The sequence below is a fragment of the Bufo bufo genome, chromosome 2 (genome assembly GCF_905171765.1).
Source record: "Bufo bufo chromosome 2, aBufBuf1.1, whole genome shotgun sequence".
Classification (NCBI taxonomy): Eukaryota; Metazoa; Chordata; class Amphibia; order Anura; family Bufonidae; genus Bufo; species Bufo bufo.
Genome location: NC_053390.1, coordinates 694,374,057 through 694,386,303, shown reverse-complemented (window position 1 = coordinate 694,386,303; position 12,247 = coordinate 694,374,057).

Here is a 12,247-nt window from a genome sequence, read left to right as displayed (position 1 = left end):
ATTATTAGGTATCGTCACGTCCTTAATAATTTGCTCTATAAAAAATACCCCATCACATAACCCCTCAGTTGAACACGTTAAAAAAAAATTGAATAAAAACTGTCAAAACAGCAATTTTGGGGCAAATTTTCCATTTTAATCCATTTTTTTACAGTAACAAAGCAAGGGTTAATAGCCAAACAAAACTTAATATTTATTACCCTGAATCTGCAGTTTACAGAAACACCCGATATGTGATCATAAACTGCTGTATGACCAAATGGCAGGGCGCAGAAGGAAAGGAATGCCGTATGGTTTCTGGAAGGCAGATTTTGATGGCCTTTTCTTTTTGGCACCATGATCCATTTGAAGCCCCCCTGATGCACCCCTAGAGTAGAAACTCCATAAAAGCGACCGCATCTAAGAAACTACACCCCTCAAGGTATTCAAAACTGATTTTACAAACTTTATTAACCCTTTAGGTGTTCCTCAACAGTTTATGCAAATGGAGATGAAATTTCAGAATTTCTATTTTTGGTAACCTTGCCTCATAAAAATGTATTATAGAGCAACCAAAAATCATATGTACCCTAAAAATAGTCCCAACAAAACTGCCAACTTATCCCGTAGTTCCCAAAATGGGGTCACTTTTATGGAGTTTATACACTAGGGGTGCATCAGGGGGACTTCAAATGGGACATGATTTAAATAAACCAGTCCAGCAAAATCTGCCTTCCAAAAACCACACAGCGCACCTTTCCTTCTACGCCCTAGCGTGTGCCCGTACAGTAGTTTACGGCCACATATGGGGTGTTTCTGCAAACTACAGAATCGGGGCAATAAATATAGCATTTTGTTTGGCTGTTAATCCTTGCTTTGTTACTGGAAAAAATGGATTAAAATTGAAAATTTGCCAAGAAATAGAATTTGCCATTTGCCATTAACTCTTGTGGAACACCTAAAGGGTTAATGACATTTGTAAAATCAGTTTTGAATACCTTGAGGGGTCTAGTTCCGTGAATGGGGTCGTTTTTGGGTGGTTTCTATTATGCAAGCCTCACAAAGTGACTTCAGACCTGAACTGGTCCCTAAAAATTGGGGTTTTGAAAATTTCTGAAAAATTTCAAGATTTGCTTCTAAAATTCTAAGCCTTGTAACGTCCCCAAAAACTAAAATGTCATTTCCAAAATGATCCAAATATGAAGTAGACATATGGGAAATGTAAAGTAATAACTATTTTTGGAGGTATTACTATGTATTATAGAAGTAGAGAAATTGAAACTTGGAAATTTGCTAATTTTTCCAAGATTTTGGTAAATTTGGTATTTTTTTTATAAATAAAACTGATTTTTTTTTTACTTCATTTTATCAGTATCATGAAGTACAATATGTGGTGAAAAAACAATTTCAGAATGGACTGGATAAGTCAAAGCGTTTTAAAGTTATCACCATTTAAAATGACATTGGTCAGATTTGCCAAAAATGGCCTGGTCCTTAAGGTGAAATATGGCTGTGTCCTTAAGCAGTTAAATCCAGAGGCTCCAATCCTAGCACAGACCATGACTGGCACCATGGGTCACTGGGTGAGTGTGGTTAGAATTTAGGAAAAGTGGGTGGAGCCTTTAACAGCCAATCACATTTCAGCAATTCATTTTATATGGGAAAATTTTAATTACTGCCACTCTTTGACAGTTAATGGCAGAGTTTTAATTCCAGCGGGTAGAGGTATAGGATTATAATGGGTCAAGAAAATGAAGAAGTACTAATTCCAGCAGTAATATTAACCCTTACAGAGAATTATATTTATTGATAACTTTACATAAATAACGGACAAACATCAATCACTCCGGTAGGAATACCACCATCTGAGGCTAGCCACTGATGGGTGTGGGGGGGGAAATATCCCTAAACTCACAGCCTAATCTGCACCTTAGCCCAGGGAGTCCCCACCATTAGGGGCTGTCCCTGGGCTAAGGTGCAGATTAGGGTTTGAGTTTAGGGATATTTCCCCCCCCCCCCCCCACACACACACACACCCATCAGTGGCTAGCCTTAGATGGTGGTATTCCTACCGGAGTGATTGATGTTTGTCCGTCGTTAATGGCAGGGTCCTCAAATTTGGCACAGTCAGTCATTGGGTGACTTGGGTTCAAATTTTAAAAAGTAGATGGAGCCACAAGCAGACAATCAGATTTCAAGCCAACATCCTGTGGTTTCCTTAGAAACGACACCATCTAGTTGTTTATTTGTTATTCTTCTGACCAAGGCATCTAAGGGGTTATACATACCTGCTGGGATTGGAGTTATCTCAAAACCCAGTACATGCAGCAGGAGCATGGCTGTGTATTATAGCACCACTTCTGCTGCTGATCCCATTAAATGCTTAAACAAAAGACCTGCAGCTACTGAGTCACAGCTTGAAGACGGACAGAGTTTGCAGTGCTTGCATTCTTTTATTTGGTACAGGCAATGGTTGTGGAACCACTTTGCCAACCAACTTGTTTTATTCTGGGCTACACCTAAAGGTGTTATCCTGGCAGTCCCCTGGCATTCATTTTTTTAGCCCCCCAAAAACAGGAGTCTGGCATTTTGCTGCAGGGAAGCCACCAGGTCACTACCTTTGAATAGTCCCGGTGTGGTTTGGATGCTGACCCTGGGAAACAGAGACACTGGTGTGTAACACTAACAGAACAGACAAACTTGTAGTCAATAAGAAGATGAGGTCAGGCTATGGAACAATCCAAAGGACAGGGTAGGCGGCACAGGATCAGTACAGTGAACAGGTACAGGTCAGGAGCCAGGAAACAGGCAAACAAATGGATGATAGCTCTTTTACAGGCTCTAGCAAGCTACAGAAACTTAGTAAGATCTGTGGAGACCAACAGAGAACAATTGCACAGACAAGGAACTGAGGTTAGCAGCACAGCTTTATAAGAGCTACTGATTAGCAATTGGACAGCCATGCAGCAGCTCACGGAGCAGAAGATTAACCTTAGCATTGTTGAAGACAGAGGTACAATGAAATCAATTGACACACAGAAGTGCACACAGGACAGCAACAGTACCCCCACCTGCCCTTGAGCCCTCTCTTCTATGGTCCATATACTTTCATGGGCATCAAAATGCTTCAGAAGCTCCCAGGATCTCTCCTCTGGTCTAAAGCTTTCAGAACTGATATTAGAAACAGTAGGAATTCTAGAATACTGGTAATGACTTGCTCGGCAACTACTACAGCGACCTGTAGTAGGGAACACTTAGGGTGCATTCACACAACCATAATTTTGATGAAACCATGTGCTGTCCGGATCTGTTGTTCCGTTCAGCGGCCCTGCAAAAACATAGAGCATGTCCCATTCTTGTCCGCAATCGTTTCTATATAGCACCAAAATGCCCGAACGCACACATCCGATATCAATGTTTTGCAGATCCGCAGTTTGTGGACCAGAAAACACGGTTATGTGAACGCACCCTTAGTTTTACATTCAATCTGAAAAAAATTATGGCAGAAGTCAGCCACTTGTACTTCTGGATCAACAAATTTTCAAGGTTTTCTTTGACATGTTCAAACTTGGCTTAGGTTACAGGCACAGACAGAGGGTAGACTCAATCATGGGGAGGAGTGGTACCTGGAACACAGGTTAATTGGACGACAGGCATATGCAGAAGGCCGATCTTGCAGATAATTGAGTACAAGTGGATTCCGCACAGACTGCACAGTGGTGACAGGCAGAACCTCAATGAATCATCTACCCAGTCAAAAACTGGACTGTGTAGACAGAACTAAGGCAGAGATCAATGCAGGTAGCAAGAGAGATTGAAACCTCTATGTTATCCAGGAAGCATTACCCACCAGTTTATCCTTAATATGAGCTAACAGGTCCTCCCAGAATACTTCAGAGGACAGGGCTTGGAATAGTATGGCATATTGCCTGACAGACAAATCACACTGGTGATGAGGTTCTTCAAAGACTCTGCAGAAGATGGAAAGGACATAACTCATTCATATTACTAGTCATATGTATGCTTTTCTCCCATAATGGATTTGCCAAGGTGAGAGTCTCGCCAGAAAGGAGCGAGATCACAAGGTCACCATGGCCTGGTCAGAAGAAAACAGAGACTGAAGATCAAAATGCCTTGAGCACTGGTTAATGATGCCATGTCTTAGCTTGGGATCTCCATCATAGGGAGGGGGCAGAGACAGACGTAATGTAACGGTCGCGTACACACACACACAGGGGGGAGGGAAGTGACCACTGCGCTCCACCCTTACCCCTGGCCCTGCCTACTTGCCTCCTAATGACAGGGGACAACTGGACGGCAATCCCTAACTTGGAATAAGTGCAGGGATGACAGACAGACAAACAACAGGACGTGAATGGACCGAGTCAATACCAGGAAAGCTGCAAAGTACAAATGGAGCAAGCAGAGAATTGTCAGGAGAAGTCGGGGTCATAAATACCAGGAGAGCAGAGAAGTACAAGAGGAGTCCTAAGAGAGTAGTCAGGTGGGAGCCGAGGTCACAATACCAGGACGGATGCGCAGTACAGGAGGAGCAGGCAAAAGGATGGTCAGGGAACAGGATCAGGTAAGTATTCAGCAGTCCAACAAATAGTCAGGAACCTAGAAATTAACATGCAACCTGTAGCCAGCAGGCTGCCTGTATTTATAGTGGAGAGTGAGGGTCATGTGACGTGGCCAGCGTCACATGACCGACAGACCAACCAGTCGAGCACCGAGTGATCAGTTCGGCGCTCAAGGCAGACTAGGAGCAGGGAGCCACCCAGCTAGTAAAGCCGCCCTGGGAATGAGGTCAAACACAGATCCTCATTCCCAAAGCTAAGCAACAGTTCTGCGGGCAATGGGGGGCTGAGTGCACCTTCGGAACCCCGTTACAGTACCCCTCCTTTTACGAGGGGCCACCGGACCCAAGACTTCAGGCGATGGCTTTTCAGGGTGTTCTAAATGAAATTTACGAACAAGTCTAGGAGCATGAACCTCCCTGGCAGGTACCCAAGATCTCTCTTCAGGTCCATACCCCTTCCAGTGAATCAGGTACTGCAAGGAATTACGCACCTTCCTGACATCCACATTTTAGACACCACATACTCGACAGCATCATTAACAAGAACCGGCGGAGGCGAGGCTTTTGATGGTACTACCGGTTCAAAATATTTTTTAAGCAGAGATTTATGGAACACATTATGAATGTGGAATGACTCAGGCAGCTCCAACCTAAAAGATACCAGGTTAATCACTTCCGTGATCTTATATGGTCCAATAAAACGAGGAGCAAATTTTTTAGAAGTTACCTTGAGAGATAGATTCTTGGAGGACAACCATACTTCATCCCCAACCTGAAAGTTTACCCCCCTTGAACGTCTCCTATCGGCCTTGAGTTTTTGAGAACATTGAGCCTTTTCTAGGTTCGATTGAACCCGGGCCCAAACTGTGCACAGTTCGGAGGAGAGTTTATCCGCTTCAGGGTTAGAGGAGGAGACGGACGACCCAGAATGAAAACGGGGATGAAAACCATGGTTACAAAAGAAAGGGGAGACCCCAGCAGAAGAATTGACACGGTTATTCAAAGCAAATTCAGCCAACGGAAGGAATTTGACTAGGGATGAGCGAACCCGAACTGTATAGTTCGGGTTCGTACCGAATTTTGGGGTGTCCGTGACACGGACCCGAACCCGAACATTTTCGTAAAAGTCCGGGTTCGGGTTCGGTGTTCGGCGCTTTCTTGGCGCTTTTTGAAAGGCTGCAAAGCAGCCATTCAACAAGCGTCATACTACTTGCCCCAAGAGGCCATCACAGTCTTGCCTACTATTGGCATGGCTGTGATTGGCCAGTGCAGCATGTGACCCAGCCTCTATATAAGCTTGGGTCACGTAGCGCTGCACGTCACTCTGCTGATTCAAGCATAGGGAGAGGTTGCAGCTGCGACGTTAGGGCGAGATTAGGCAGATTAACTCCTCCAAAAGACTTCATTCTGTGATCGATCTGCAGCTGTGGATCATTGAAGTGCTAATATCGACTTGCTCACTTTTTTGAGGCTGCCCAGAGCGTTTTTAGATCACTTTTTTCTGGGGTGATCGGCGGCCATTTTGTGGCTTTTGGTGCGCCAGCACAAGCTATCACCAAGTGTATTTAACCATCAATAGTGTGGTTATTTTGTGCTATATCCTACATCAGCTGCAGGCTGAGCCTGTGTCACCCAAGTGCATTTAACCATCAATAGTGTGGTTATTTTTTGCTATATCCTACATCAGCTGCAGGCTGAGCCTTTGTCACCGAAGTGCATTTAACCATCAACAGTCTGGTTATTTTTTGGTCATATACTACATCAGCTGCAGGCTGAGCCTGTGTCACCGAAGTGCATTTAACCATCAACAGTCTGGTTATTTTTTGGCCATATACTACATCTGGTGCAGGCTGAGCCTGTCACCCAGTGCCTAAAAAATAGACCTGACATTTCTATTCAACCAAATCTGTACTGTTTTAGCTGGTCAAGTTATTTGTAGTAACCGTAAAAGCACACTTTTTGTTCTGGGTTGAAAAACTATTCCCAAATTTGCCATTCTCAAAATAACTAGTTTCTGGTATATGAGGCCTACTTGAAATCTATCCCAAAAAGGATATCTTACATTGAAGGTGCTGATAGTGTCATTCAGAAAAACCTAAGACACACGCTACCGTGCAGATAGAAGTCTGATTCTGTGATTAAACCTATACCTGTCACATAGCGCAAAAAAAAAACAGGCCTGACATTTCTATTCAACCAAATCTGTACTGTTTTAGCTGGTCAAGTTATTTGTAGTGACCGTAAAAGCACACTTTTTGTTCTGGGTTGAAAAACTATTCCCAAATTTGCCATTCTCAAAATAACTAGTTTCTGGTATATGAGGCCTACTTGAAATCTATCCCAAAAAGGATATCTTACATTGAAGGTGCTGATAGTGTCATTCAGAAAAACCTAAGACACACGCTACCGTGCAGATAGAAGTCTGATTCTGTGATTAAACCTATACCTGTCACACAGCGCAAAAAAAAAAACAGGCCTGACATTTCTATTCAACCAAATCTGTACTATTTTAGCTGGTCAAGTTATTTGTAGTGACCGTAAAAGCACACTTTTTGTTCTGGGTTGAAAAACTATTCCCAAATTTGCCATTCTCAAAATTGTGGTGAACGGGAACAATGAGGAAAACATCTAATAAGGGACGCGGACGTGGACATGGTCGTGGTGGTGTTAGTGGACCCTCTGGTGCTGGGAGAGGACGTGGCCGTTCTGCCACAGCCACACGTCCTAGTGAACCAACTACCTCAGGTCCCAGTAGCCAGCAGAATTTACAGCGATATTTGGTGGGGCCCAATGCCGTTCTAAGGATGGTAAGGCCTGAGCAGGTACATGCATTAGTCAATTGGGTGGCCGACAGTGGATCCAGCACGTTCACATTATCTCCCACCCAGTCTTCTGCAGAAAGCGCACAGATGGCGCATGAAAACCAAGCCCATCGGTCTGTCACATCACCCCCATGCATATCAGGGAAACTGTCTGAGCCTCAAGTTATGCAGCAGTCTCTTATGCTGTTTGAAGACTCTGCTGCCAGGGTTTCCCAAGGGCATCCACCTAGCCCTTCCCCAGGGGTGGAAGCGATAGAATGCACTAACGCACAACCACTTATGTTTCCTGTTGATGAGGACATGGGAATACCACCTCAGCACGTCTCTGATGATGACGAAACACAGGTGCCAACTGCTGCGTCTTTCTGCAGTGTGCAGACTGAACAGGAGGTCAGGGATCAAGACTGGGTGGAAGACGATGCAGGGGACGATGAGGTCCTAGACCCCACATGGAATGAAGGTCGTGCCACTGACTTTCACAGTTCGGAGGAAGAGGCAGTGGTGAGACCGAGCCAACAGCGTAGCAAAAGAGGGAGCAGTGGGCAAAATCAGAACACCCGCCGCCAAGAGACTCCGCCTGCTACTGACCGCCGCCATCTGGGACCGAGCACCCCAAAGGCAGCTTCAAGGAGTTCCCTGGCATGGTACTTCTTCAAACAATGTGCTGACGACAAGACCAGAGTGGTTTGCACGCTGTGCCATCAGAGCCTGAAGCGAGGCATTAACGTTCTGAACCTTAGCACAACCTGCATGACCAAGCACCTGCATGCAAAGCATGAACTGCAGTGGAGTAAACACCTTAAAAACAAGGAACTCACTCAGGCTCCCCCTGCTACCTCTTCTGCTGCTGCCGCCTCGGCCTCTTCTGCTGCTGCCGCCGCCTCGGCCTCTTCTGCTGCTGCTGCCGCCGCCTCGGCCTCTTCCTCTGCCTCTGGAGGAACGTTGGCACCTGCCGCCCAGCAAACATGGGATGTACCACCAACACCACCACCTGCGTCACCAAGCATCTCAACCATGTCACACGGCAGCGTTCAGCTCTCCATCTCACAAACATTTGAGAGAAAGCGTAAATTCCCACCTAGCCACCCTCGATCCCTGGCCCTGAATGCCAGCATTTCTAAACTACTGGCCTATGAAATGCTGTCATTTAGGCTGGTGGACACACACAGCTTCAAACAGCTCATGTCACTTGCTGTCCCACAGTATGTTGTTCCCAGCCGCCACTACTTCTCCAAGAGAGCCGTGCCTTCCCTGCACAAACAAGTGTCCGATAAAATCAAGTGTGCACTGCGCAACGCCATCTGTGGCAAGGTCCACCTAACCACAGATACGTGGACCAGTAAGCACGGCCAGGGACGCTATATCTCCCTAACTGCACACTGGGTAAATGTAGTGGCGGCTGGGCCCCAGGCGGAGAGTTGTTTGGCGCACGTCCTTCCGCCGCCAAGGATCGCAGGGCAACATTCTTTGCCTCCTGTCTCCTCCTCCTCCTACTCAGCTTCCTCCTCCTCTTCTTCCACCTGCTCATCCAGTCAGCCACACACCTTCACCACCAACTTCAGCACAGCACGGGGTAAACGTCAGCAGGCCGTTCTGAAACTCATATGTTTGGGGGACAGGCCCCACACCGCACAGGAGTTGTGGGGGGGGTATAGAACAACAGACCGACGAGTGGTTGCTGCCGGTGAGCCTCAAGCCCGGCCTGGTGGTGTGCGATAATGGGCGAAATCTCGTTGCAGCTCTGGGACTAGCCGGTTTGACGCACATCCCTTGCCTGGCGCATGTGCTGAATTTGGTGGTGCAGAAGTTCATTCGCAACTACCCCGACATGTCAGAGCTGCTGCATAAAGTGCGGGCCGTCTGTTCGCGCTTCCGGCGTTCACACCCGGCCGCTGCTCGCCTGTCTGCGCTACAGCGTAACTTCGGCCTTCCCGCTCACCGCCTCATATGCGACGTACCCACCAGGTGGAACTCCACCTTGCATATGCTGGACAGACTGTGCGAGCAGCAGCAGGCCATAGTGGAGTTTCAGCTGCAGCACGCACGGGTCAGTCGCACTGCGGATCAGACACACTTCACCACCAATGACTGGGCCTCCATGCGAGACCTGTGTGCCCTGTTGCGTTGTTTCGAGTACTCCACCAACATGGCCAGTGGCGATGACGCCGTTATCAGCGTTACAATACCACTTCTATGTCTCCTTGAGAAAACACTTAGGGCGATGATGGAAGAGGAGGTGGCCCAGGAGGAAAAGGAGGAAGAGGGGTCATTTTTAGCACTTTCAGGCCAGTCTCTTCGAAGTGACTCAGAGGGAGGTTTTTTGCAACACCAGAGGCCAGGTACAAATGTGGCCAGACAGGGCCCACTACTGGAGGACGAGGAGGACGAGGATGAGGAGGAGGTGAAGGAGGATGAGGATGAAGCATGTTCACAGCGGGGTGGCACCCAAAGCAGCTCGGGCCCATCACTGGTGCGTGGCTGGGGGGAAACACAGGACGATGACGATACGCCTCCCACAGAGGACAGCTTGTCCTTACCTCTGGGCAGCCTGGCACACATGAGCGACTACATGCTGCAGTGCCTGCGCAATGACAGCAGAGTTGCCCACATTTTAACGTGTGCGGACTACTGGGTTGCCACCCTGCTGGATCCCCGGTACAAAGACAATGTGCACACCTTACTTCCTACACTGGAGCGTGATAGGAAGATGCGCGAGTACAAGCGCACGTTGGTAGACGCGCTACTGAGAGCATTCCCAAATGTCACAGGGGAACCAGTGGAAGCCCAAGGCGAAGGCAGAGGAGGAGCAAGAGGTCGCCAACGCAGCTGTGTCACGGCCAGCTCCTCTGAGGGCAAGGTTAGCATGGCAGAGATGTGGAAAAGTTTATTCAACACGCCACAGCTAACTGCACCACCACCTGATACGGAACGTGTTAGCAGGAGGCAACATTTCACTAACATGGTGGAACAGTACCTGTGCACACCCCTCCACGTACTGACTGATGGTTCGGCCCCATTCAACTTCTGGGTCTCCAAATTGTCCACGTGGCCAGAGCTAGCCTTTTATGCCTTGGAGGTGCTGGCCTGCCCGGCGGCCAGCGTTTTGTCTGAACGTGTATTCAGCACGGCAGGGGGCGTCATTACAGACAAACGCAGCCGCCTGTCTAATGCCAATGTGGACAAGCTGACGTTCATAAAAATGAACCAGGCATGGATCCCACAGGACCTGTCCATCCCTTGTGCAGATTAGATATTAACTACCTCCCCTTAACAATATATTATTCTACTCCAGGGCACTTCCTCATTCAATACTATTTTTAATTTCATTTTACCATTATATTGCGGGGCAACCCAAAGTTGAATGAACCTCTCCTATCTCTGAGTGCCGGGGCCTAAATGTGTGACAGTGGCCTGTTCCAGTGGTGGGTGACGTGAAGCCTGATTCTCTGCTATGACATGAAGACTTATTCTGTGCTGACATGAAGCCAGATTCTCTGTTACGCGACCTCTCTCCTCTGCCTGGGTGCCTGGGCCTAAATATGTGACAGTGGCCTGTTCCAGTGGTGGGTGACGTGAAGCCTGATTCTCTGCTATGACATGAAGACAGATTCTGTGCTGACATAAGGCCAGATTCTCTGTTACGGGACCTCTCTCCTCTGCCTGGGTGCCTGGGCCTAAATATGTGACAGTGGCCTGTTCCAGTGGTGGGTGACGTGAAGCCTGATTTTCTGCTATGACATGAAGACAGATTCTGTGCTGACATAAGGCCAGATTCTCTGTTACGGGACCTCTCTCCTCTGCCTGGGTGCTGTGTGACAGTGGCCTGTTCCAGTGGTGGGTGACGTGAAGCCTGATTCTCTGCTATGACATGAAGACAGATTCTGCGCTGACATAAGGCCATATTCTCTGTTACGGGACCTCTCTCCTCTGCCTGGGTGCCTGGGCCTAAATGTGTGACAGTGGCCTGTTCCAGTGGTGGGTGACGTGAAGCCTGATTCTCTGCTATGACATGAAGACAGATTCTGTGCTGACATAAGGCCAAATTCTCTGTTACGGGACCTCTCTCCTCTGCCTGGGTGCCTGGGCCTAAATGTGTGACAGTGGCCTGTTCGAGTGGTGGGTGACGTGAAGCCTGATTCTCTGCTATGACATGAAGACAGATTCTGCGCTGACATAAGGCCAGATTCTCTGTTACGGGACCTCTCTCCTCTGCCTGGGTGCCTGGGCCTAAATGTGTGACAGTGGCCTGTTCCAGTGGTGGGTGACGTGAAGCCTGATTCTCTGCTATGACATGAAGACTGATTCTGCGCTGACATAAGGCCAGATTCTCTGTTACCGGACCTCTCTCCTCTGCCTGGGTGCCTGGGCCTAAATGTGTGACAGTGGCCTGTTCCAGTGGTGGGTGACGTGAAGCCTGATTCTCTGCTATGACATGAAGACAGATTCTGCGCTAAAATAAGGCCAGATTCTCTGTTACGGGACCTCTCTCCTCTGCCTGGGTGCCTGGGCCTAAATGTGTGACAGTGGCCTGTTCCAGTGGTGGGTGACGTGAAACCTGATTCTCTGCTATGACATGAAGACAGATTCTGCGCTAAAATAAGGCCAGATTCTCTGTTACGGGACCTCTCTCCTCTGCCTGGGTGCCTGGGCCTAAATGTGTGACAGTGGCCTGTTCCAGTGGTGGGTGACGTGAAGCCTGATTCTCTGCTATGACATGAAGACAGATTCTGCGCTAAAATAAGGCCAGATTCTCTGTTACGGGACCTCTCTCCTCTGACTGGGTGCCTGGGCCTAAATGTGTGACAGTGGCCTGTTCCAGTGGTGGGTGACGTGAAGCCTGATTCTCTGCTATGACATGAAGACA